We start from the raw sequence: 10,346 nt of genomic DNA on the forward strand, positions 1-10,346 counted from the left end.
TGATCCTGTGCTACAGTGCCTGGAACTGATCCTGTGCTACAGCGCCAGGAGCTGATCCTGTGCTACAGTGCCTGTAGCCGATCCTGTGCCACAGCACTCCTTACACAAATACCACCTGGAGAGAGCAGGCCTCTGAGGAGTGATGACAATCCTGTAAGCACAGGTAAGACCACCACTTCTTCTCAGAGGGACCCGCCAGGAGCCCTTAGATCATAGGAACCAAGGAACAGCCTGAGACAGGATCCATGCAGTTTCCATCTGCAACCTGGGCTGATCCTGTGCCACAGCTGTACATACCCAAATTCCTCACAGAGATAACAGTCTCATAGGAGTGCTAACACAAAGGCTTGCAGGAGGGATGAGTCAGAGGCAGGAAGACCAGCTAACACCAGAGATAACCAGATGGAGAGAGGCAAGAGCAAGAACATAAGTAACAGAAACCAAGGCTAATTGGCATAATCAGAACCCAGTTTTCTTACCACAGTGAGCCCTGAGTACACCAACACATCAGAAAAGCAAGACTCTCATTTAAAATCACATCTCATGATGATGATATAGGACATTAAGAAGGATATAAATAACTAACTCTCTTAAAGAAATGCAGGAGAACACAGGTAAACAGCTTGAAACCCTTAAAGAAGAGACAACAAAAATCTGTTAAATAATTGCAGGAAAACACAACCAAACAGGTGAAAGAAGTGAACAAAACAATCCAGGAAGTAAAAATGGAAATAGAACCAATAAAGAAATCACAAAAGGAGACAACTCTGGAGATAGAAAACCTAGGAAAGGGATCAGGAGTCATAGATGTAAGCATCACCAACAGAGTACAAGAGATAGAAGACAGAATCTCAGGGCCAGAAGATACCATAGAAACATTGACACAACAGTCAAAGAAAATGCAAAATACAAAAAGCTCCTAATCCAAAACATCCAGGAAATCCAGGATAAAGAGAAGACCAAAGGTAAGGAAAATAGGTATAGAAGAGAGTGAAGATTCCCAACTTAAAGGGCCAGTAAATATCTTCAACAAAATAATAGAAAAAAAAAAAACAAAAACAAACTTCCTTAACCTAAAGAAAGAGATGCCCCATAAATGTATAAGAGGCCTACAGAACTCCAAATAGATTGGATCAGAAAAGAAATTCCTCCTGACACATAATAATTAAAACGCCAAATGCAGAAAGCAAAGAAAGAATATTAAAAGCAGTAAGGGAAAAGGGTCAAGTAACATATAAAGGCAGACCTATTAGAATTACACCAAATTTCTCACCAGAGACTATGAAAGCTAAAAGATCCTAGGCAGATATTATACAGACCCTAAGANANCACAAATGCCAGCCCATGATACTATACCCAGCAAAACTCTCAATTACCATAGATGGAGAAACCAAAGTATTCCATGACAAAACCAAATTTACACAATATCTTTCCACAAATCCACCCCTACAAAGGATAATAGATGGAAAACACCAACACAAGGAGGGAAACTACACTCTAGAAAAAGCAAGAAATTAATATTCTTTCAACAAACCCAAATAAGATTGCCACACAAGCATAAAAGTAACATAAAAAATAACAGGAAGCAACAATCACTATTCCGTGATATCTCTTAACATCAATGAACTCAATTCCACAATAAAAAGAAAAAACCCTATAATAACAGACTGGATATGTAAACAGGACCCAGCATTTTGCTGCGTACAGGAAATGCACTTCAATGTAAAAGGTTGAAAAACAATATTCCAAGCAAATGGTCCAAAGAAACAAGCTGGAGTAGACATTCTAATATTGAATTAAAAGTAACTTTCAACCAAAACTTATAAAAAAGGAAAAGGAAGGGCACTTCATACTCATCAAAAGAAAAATCTACCAAGAAGAACTGGCAATTCTGAATATCTATGCTCCAAATGCAAGGGCACCCACATTCATAAAAGAAACTTNACTAAAGCTCAAAGCACACATTGTACCTCACACAATAATAGTAGAAGACTTCAACACCCCACTCTCATCAATGGATCATGGAAACACAAACTAAACAGAGACACATTGAAACTAACAGAAGTTATGAAACAAATGGATTTGACAAATATCTATATAACATTTCATACTAAAATAAAAGAATATACCTTCTTCTTATCACCTTATGTTACCTTCTCCAAAATTGATTATATAATTGTTCACAAAACAGGCCTCAACAGATACAAGAGGATTGAAATAATCTCATGTATCCTATCAGATCACCATGGACTAATGCTGGTCTTTAATAGCATCAAAACCAACAGAAAGCCCACATACACATGGAAGCTGAATAATCCCCACTCAATGCTAACTTGGCCAAGGAAGAAATAAATTAAAAACTGTCAGAGACCAGGTTGAGAAAGCCCAGGCATCTTACATCTCGGGCATCCCGCAGCCCAGGCATTTTACACCCAGGGCATCCCGCAGCCCAGGCATTTTACACCCAGGGCATCCCGCAGCCCAGGCATTTTACACCCAGGGCATCCCGCAGCCCAGGCATCTTACACCCAGGGCATCCCAAAGCCCAGGTGTTTTCACAGTATGCAGCTAAGAGCCACATAGTTCTTTGTCAAGAGCCCTTCCCCCTCTCTCTCTGCAAGGCCACTCCTGGGAACCAGCAAGACNTAAACAGACATCAAGGACTGAGGGAGTCTTCTCACACTCCAGAGCTGCCCAGATCTGTCACCTTGAACTGTTAGGAGGATCCTGAGATAGGATTCTTAGATAAGCCGCCCTATGTCCTAGGGCAGTGGCGCCAAGGACCCTAGATGAATCACTAAATGTATTAGACTTGCAAATNACTCTTCCCAATTATTTCTCTCACTGTATACCTTTGATCACTCCCCCAACCCCTCTCCAAATTGTATTTAACCTGAGTATTTCCCCTTAGTAAAAGAGACTATGACAAACATGCACGGTCTCCGTCTCTTTCTTTATTCCCATTTCTCTCTAGGTTTGTGATCCCCCTCAAGGACCATGGAATAAAGTGTCCCATGGGCTGGGGCAGTGTGGTGCCAAAAGTGGGGCTCGAACCCACGACCCTGGGATTAAGAGTCCCATGCTCTACCGACTGAGCTAGCCATGCCATCTACACAGGATAAAAAACTTCTTAGAATTTAATGAAAATGAAGGCACAACATATGCAGACTTATGGGATATAATGAAAGGAGTGCTAAGAGGAAAACTCAGCTCTGAGTGCCTCCAAAAAAAAAAAAACAAAAACAAAAAACAAAAACAAAAAACAAACAAAACAAACAAAAAAAAGCAAAACAAAACTGTCACTAGCAGCTTAACAGCACACCTAAAAGCTCTAGAACAAAAAGAAACAAACACACCCAAGAGGAGTAGTCAGCAGGAGATAATCAAATTTGAGGATGAAGTCAACCAAGCAGAAACAAAAAGAACTATACAAAGAATTAACAAAACCAAGAGCTGGTTCTTTGAGAAAATCAGCAAGATAGATAAACCCTTAGCCACACTAACCAGAGATCACAGAGACAGTATCCAAATTAACAAAATCAGAAGTGAATCTCACCAAGGAAATGAAAAAAAGAAAAAAAAAGAAAAAAGAGACATAACAACAGAAACTGAGAAAATTCAGAATATCATCAGATCTTACTACAAAAGCCTATACTCAACACAACTGGAAAATCTGGATGAAATGGACAATTTTCTAGACAGATACCAAATACCAAAGTTAAAGCAGGATTAGATAAAGCATCTAAACAGTCCCATAACCACTAAAGAAATAGAAGCAGTCATTAAAAGTCTCCCAACCAAAAAAAAAAAAAAAAGCCCAGGACAAGATGGGTTTAGTGCAGAATTCTATCAGACCTTCAAAGAAGACCCAATACCAATACTCTTCAAACTATTCCACAAAACATAATCAGATGGAACACTACCCAATTCATTCTACGAAGGCACAGTTACAGAGTTTCTCCCTTGGAGATGGAGCAGTTCCTGTCTAATCAGTATCTTGTCACAATTTCCTTTCATAGAGGACTCCATAAGAGATTTTTTTCCTACTTCAATCATGTTTAATGTTCCAAATAGATTTTAAAAACTGGTTGAGTGCTTATTACTTTTAGCTTCAGAAGATGTCATGTATTTTTAAGAGGCATTTAACTATTATAAATATTATATTTTTATCACTTAAAAATGTCAATACTGAGTTGTATATTTTAAAATAAATGTTATTATTTTAATTAAAAATAAAAAAAATAAAAATTCAAAAGAAGATAGGCCTGTCTGGAGGAGGCAGGTCTCTGGTGGGCAATCCGTTGGAGCATCCATGTTTCCCCAGTGGCTCTGTTCTTCCTGACTGCCATGACCTGAGCAGCTAGCTGTACCTCACCACATCTCCACCAGGCTATACAGCCCACCTCAGTCCCACCTCAGCAGCAGAGGCAAGCTGGCCACGGACCGAGCCCTCCAAACTGTAGACGGAAATGTCTTTTCTCCTTTAATCTGTTTCTCCTCAGCTATTTTGTCAGCAACAGAGGGCTAGCACACCATCATAAGGACAACAGAATCCACAAAACAAGGAATCAGGAATAAGACCCCTTCTCTGCAGTTTGTCTCCCAGGCCTCAGGGCCTCTGGAGGGCATTTCTCTTCCTGCCCCAAACGAGGTGGCAAAACCTTGAGCCACGAAACCCTTAAAGACCGACTAAAAGCAACCACTGCACCTGGTATGCACGTCTTTCCTTTCTTGAGGTTCTTTCTCTGGGGCCCAGGTCACTGCCCAATACTTCTGCTGTCAGCCAATAATTCCACAACTTTCCACCTGTCCAAGAGAGCTCATGCCTCCCAAGTAACCAGGGATTTTGGTATTTCAAATTCATCCTAATCCCTGTTAGTTCAAGGAAACGACTGTTAATAAGATAGTGAACAGAGAAGTGTGGGCCACCGAACAAAAGGCAATTAGGATTAATAATGGAGATGTCCATAGCCTTGGCTCTGCCATTCAGGTCAATACTTGCCTGATGAACGTTTTCTAGTCTTGGAAAATCATCCCAGTCCCTTTCTTGAAAGATATATACTCAGTGCAGTCAACCCTCCCTGTCTGTGAACCACACCAAACAGAGACAGAAAATATTAATGGGAAGGCGGGAATATGACTCACTGAGTAAAAGCACTTGCTAATACAAGAGGACCCAAGTCTAAAACCCTAGAACTCACATAAAATTCAGACACATAGTATGAGCCTCTGGAATCCCAGCATGCCTGTGGAAAGACAGGAGTTGGAGATGGGGATCCCCAGCAGCTGCAGGCCAGTCTTGCCTAGGCAGCTGAAAAACAGTGACACTCTTCAGGTAAGACAAAAAGTGAAGACTGATTCAGACCAATGTGTCAGATGTACACACACACACACACACACACACACCACACACCACACACCACACACCACACACCACATACCACATACACCACACACATGGGATGGGTGAGGAGGATATGGACCTGTATTAAATATGCACAGGTCTTTTTTGTCATTATTCTCTAGGCAATATCGTGTAACAACTGCACATAGCATCTGCATTTCACTACACACTCTTAAGTCATAGCAAGGTGATTTACATATGCAGAAGATAGTCATAGATTGTGAATAAACACTACAGTTTTGTATAAGAAACTTGAGCATTTGGATTGTGATATTCAACTGGATTTCTGGGAACCCATTTCCCTTGAACATCAAGGGATAATGATAGTGAATTCCCATAAACATGATAGAAAATGAAATTCTTACTTTCGACTCCAACAGCCTCTGGGGACAGATGGTCACAGAGACACCATTTCTTCATGAACTCCTGCTCTACTCCCACACCATGACAAGGGAGAAAACAATAGAACATTCTTCCTGTCCTTCAAGCTCCCCTGGCACTCCTACCATGGGTGAACAAACTCAGAGAAGTCAGGAGGAACAGCAGCCCACACTCGGAAGCCTCCAGGAGGAACAGCAGTCTGTTCTCAGAAGCCTCTACTGGGACGAGCTTCTTGGGACACATGCTCTGAATCTTTTCCAAAATAGGACTGCTTATGTAGAGACATGGAAGTCGGAGATCAGACATGAGTGGGAGCCACAGGGGAAGCAAGCCACATCCAAACCAGAATAAACGAGAGATTCTTGGGGGATTAAATTAAAATAAGGAGGTAGAATACAAGACCCCAAACCTCCCTTTAAAGTAAACAAGAGACTCAAGGAAATGTACGGACTTAAACATAGCATAGGAAATGTACAGACTTAAACATCATAGCATATTAGTCTCCTTACTTCTCATAGCAAAGAAGCAAAGAGCTGTTCAGAAGTGATGACGCTTTACTCTTGAAAGGAGAATCTAGGAGCCTCCTTCTGTCTGGGGCAGAGTGGGGAGGCGCTTAGTTAACAGGCTTCTAGTGCACCCTGCTCTTGAGTGTTCTACAGCCTGCAGTCGTGATGCCAATTTGATCATATACAACAAAATGCCAAAAAAAAAAAAAAAACCCAAACCCAATTATTACAATTTTCAGGATTCAACCATAGAGAGTAGACAATCCGTGATTTTCCCTGTACCTAACTGTTTGCATCCTCCAAAAGACACACAAAGTCTACCCAAAATGGCAATCCCAAGGATAGGGGGCAACTAATGTCTGCTTCAGGAGCTCATTCCCTTTGGAGAAGAAATGCTATTCTATTCATGAGCTATGAAGATAGAGAATGTGGGGGAAGTGCCCACAGGAGGTGTAGATTTCATCTGTGAAACAGAGCAAGTCCAGAGAAAAATACTAGAGAAGCTGACATTGGCTTCCCACCCACAGTCTGCCTCTCTTTCCACTCAAACCAGAAAGTCAGGTCCCTTCTCCCACACAAGAAGGAACCTGTTTCCTGCAACAGGAAGAGCACTGTTTGGGGGCTCGCTCTCTCTGTGTACCCTCAATAACATGTCTCAACTATAATATATTATGCTATAGGTTAATTATGTTTATGTTGTATTATGTTACACAGTCACAATAACGTCGTGGGAAGAGTTATAAAGGGAATCAATCAATTATTATGACCTGCCTCATGAAGGTGCTGGTAGATACCCACAGAGCTGGGTGAGTTCAGTCTTCTGTGGATTTGAGTGGCATTTGTCCTGCACCATTCCTGACAGCAGCAGGCATCTGGGATCACCCAGGAATCCATTCAAGTTACAGGTATTAAGGCCAAAACGTGACTGTAAAAGGCAGTGTAGAGCTCTAGGATTGAAAAACTGCTAAATACCAAACTATCTTATTGTACTTTTTTTTCAGATTCACAGTTTTAAATGTAGATATTTGTTGGAGAGCTTTATGGCTCAGCCTTGCATTTGATATATGCTCTGAGAAGGAGGCTCTTGGTTGAGAACAAGAGGTCCTAATGTCTCTAGTCTGGTGACATAATGATGGGAGAAGATCTCCTCCTTTGGTGGTACCTAAACTAAAAAGCATACTCTTAAAACATGTCACAAAATTCTAAGACTACATTGTAGGAACAGACAATTGCTTTTTCAGGAGAAATTATAAATTTCTATTAAAAATGTTTACAATTAGCTATAGAAAAAGCTTTTAGAAAGCAGGTGTTTCATGTTCTCAATAAACACAAGTGTCTTAGGGTTTTATTGCTATGAAGAGACACCATGACCACAGCACCTCTTGCAAAGAAAAACATTTAATTGGACCTGGCTTATAGTTCAGAGAATTAATCTATTATTCCAATGGCAGGAAGCATGGTGGCATGCAGGAGACATGGTGCTGAAGAGGTAGCCAAGAGTTTTATATATGGATCTGCAGGCATCAGGAGTGAATTGTCACACTGGGCCTGGCCTCAGCATCTGAGACCTCAATGTTCATCCCCAATGACACATTTCCTCCTGCAAGACCACACCTACCCCAACAAGAACACACCTCCTAATAATGCCACCACCTATGAGCCTCAAGGGGCCACCACAACAAATAAACACAGAGTAAGCAAAGTGAACCTATGGGGAGAAACTCAGTCTGTAAAGTACCTTGGGAGCTTGGTCATCACCACTCACACGGAATGCTGGGTATAGTGGTGTGTACCTGAATTGGAACTCCTCTAGATAAGGACTCAGAGGCGAGAAGACTCCCTGAGCGCACTGGCCAGCCGGTCTAGCTGAACCAGTACAGTCCAGATTTGTTGAGAGACTCTCAGAAAATAACATGGGGTGTGACTGGGGAAGACAACCCACACTGACTTCTGGCCTACACAAGCTTGCACAGACACATGCAGAGACAAACACAGGCAAATAAGTGCACACACACAAATAATAGTTTTTAAAAAAAACTAAGAAAATTAAGACAACTTTTCTGTAAGAGAAGCTTTTATGTTATGGTACAGCCTACAGGAAAAGGTAATAAGAACAAAAAATGTAACCCGTTTACTAATTTGAAGAGGACAAAAATGAGAGCAGATGCTATTGGTTAATAATTCAGTAACACTGAGAACACATAGAAAACCTATCCCTAGAGGCAGGGTAAAGGGCAAAGGAAGAATACACATGAAGGAGAAGTCAAGAGGTCCACATGGAACAGAAAATAATGACAGAAATTGGAGACAGAGAACCCTGAGCCACATCACAGAGGTCAGGCAGACCTGGGAACTCCTGAAACAACCGCACAGAGACAAACACACGGTCTTTCTAATTTTAAATTAGCTAAGCCTAATGCCTACGGAGACAACATTCATCTAAAGGGACTATTGTGTAGACATAACATTGTGGGGTATTTGAGGTTTGTTTTTTTTATTTTGGTTTGGTTTTTGTTGTTGTTGTTGTTTGTTTGTGTGTGTGTTTGTTTTGGTGTTTTGAGTCACAGTCTCACATGTAGCCCAAAGTGGCCTTCAACACAAAATCCTCCTGTCTCCACCTCCCAGGTCTCAGGATTCCATGTGTGATATGAGTCAGGGCTTGAATGTGCAAGCGTGCAAGGGAACCAAGTACACATGTATGCACATGTATGCATGTGAAGGCATGAAGTTGAAATCTAGAAAATTCCTCAACAACTCTACTCCTAATTCGTTAAGGAAGGGCTTCTCAATTAATCCAAGAGATTGACAATACAGCTAGTCTATCTAACCAGCATGATATGGAAATTCAATGTCTCTTTTGAGAACTAGATACACAGGCAGCCACCATACCCATCCAGCACGCATGTGGATTCTAGGAACCCGAACTCTGGGCCTCAGGGTTACACAGGAGGTACTTGAGCCGCTAAGCTATCTCACCAGCCTTTAAGTTTTGCTGTCAGTATCAAGTAAAACAAATAATTAAATCAATTCCTTCAGAAGCTATGAAAAGAAAATTGTCAAGGCCTCTCATTCTGAGGTCGAAATGTCAGAAAATACGGAACAATGTTTGCAAAGTATTAGAGGAAAATATTTTAAGTCTTAAAAGAGGAAGTGACAGTGCTCCTGCCTAGCATTCACAAAGCCTCAAGTTCCAAAATAGCAACAAGAAAAGTATTAAGGGAAAAAAAAAAAAAACAAAGAAGATGGAATTGCTATCCTGGAACTGAGTACCAGGGTTTCAGAGAGATTGACATGTACACCACATGGCTAAAAGTATTGAAAGGTTTATGCCAACTGACCAAGGAAGAAATAAATATGAAGAAGAAATAAGGAAAGCCTAATTTAAGATGGCATATGTCAGGCATTTACAAGGGGATCAAAACAATGCTTCTAGGTTTTTGAGCAATAGTTAGGTCTCTATTAGGAAAGAATTTTCAAAGAAGAAAGCATTTATTCAGAAAATAACAACAGGTGAGAATACCACCTCTTATGCTGCATCCAAAATAAGCTGCAATGGGTCAGTTTAAGTATTCTCAAATTAAGTAGTTTTAAACTACAGATATATACTTACTTTAGTGTCAAAGATTCATACACACATAGAATGGAGGAGCTAGAGAAAGGACTCAAGGAGCTGAAGGGGTTTGCAGCCCCATAGGAGGAACAACAATATGAACCAACCAGTAACCCCAGAGCTCCTGGGAACTAAACCACCAACCAAAGAGTACACATGGAGGGACCCATGGCTCCAGTTGCATATGTAGCAGAGGATGACCTCGTGGGACATCGATGAGAAGAGAGGCTCTTGGTCATGTGAAGTCTCAATACCCCAGTGTAGGGGAATGCCAGGACCAGGAAGTGAGAGTGGATGGGTTGGTGAGAAGTGGGAGGGGAGAGGGGAGAGGGGTTTTTGGAGGGGAAACCAGGAAGGGGGTGGCATTTGAAATGTAAATAAAGAAAATATCTAATAAAAAATAAAAGAGAAAAGGAAAAGGAAAAGGAAAGGAAAGGAAAGGAAA

At 41.1% G+C, this 10,346-nt stretch overlaps 1 protein-coding gene and 1 non-coding gene across 2 annotated transcripts in view; both read right to left on the minus strand.

Moving 5' to 3' along the window:
* The window catches only part of St8sia6 (ST8 alpha-N-acetyl-neuraminide alpha-2,8-sialyltransferase 6), a 137,380-nt gene that overhangs the window by 118,918 nt on the left and 8,116 nt on the right, over positions 1 to 10,346 (minus strand). The gene's annotated exons all lie outside the window — the stretch shown is intronic.
* Trnak-cuu lies at positions 3,034 to 3,106 on the minus strand. Its single transcript has one exon. It is a non-coding gene; the product is annotated as a tRNA-Lys (tRNA).

The sequence above is a fragment of the Mus pahari genome, chromosome 3 (assembly GCF_900095145.1).
Source record: "Mus pahari chromosome 3, PAHARI_EIJ_v1.1, whole genome shotgun sequence".
In the NCBI taxonomy this organism is placed as follows: domain Eukaryota; kingdom Metazoa; phylum Chordata; class Mammalia; order Rodentia; family Muridae; genus Mus; species Mus pahari.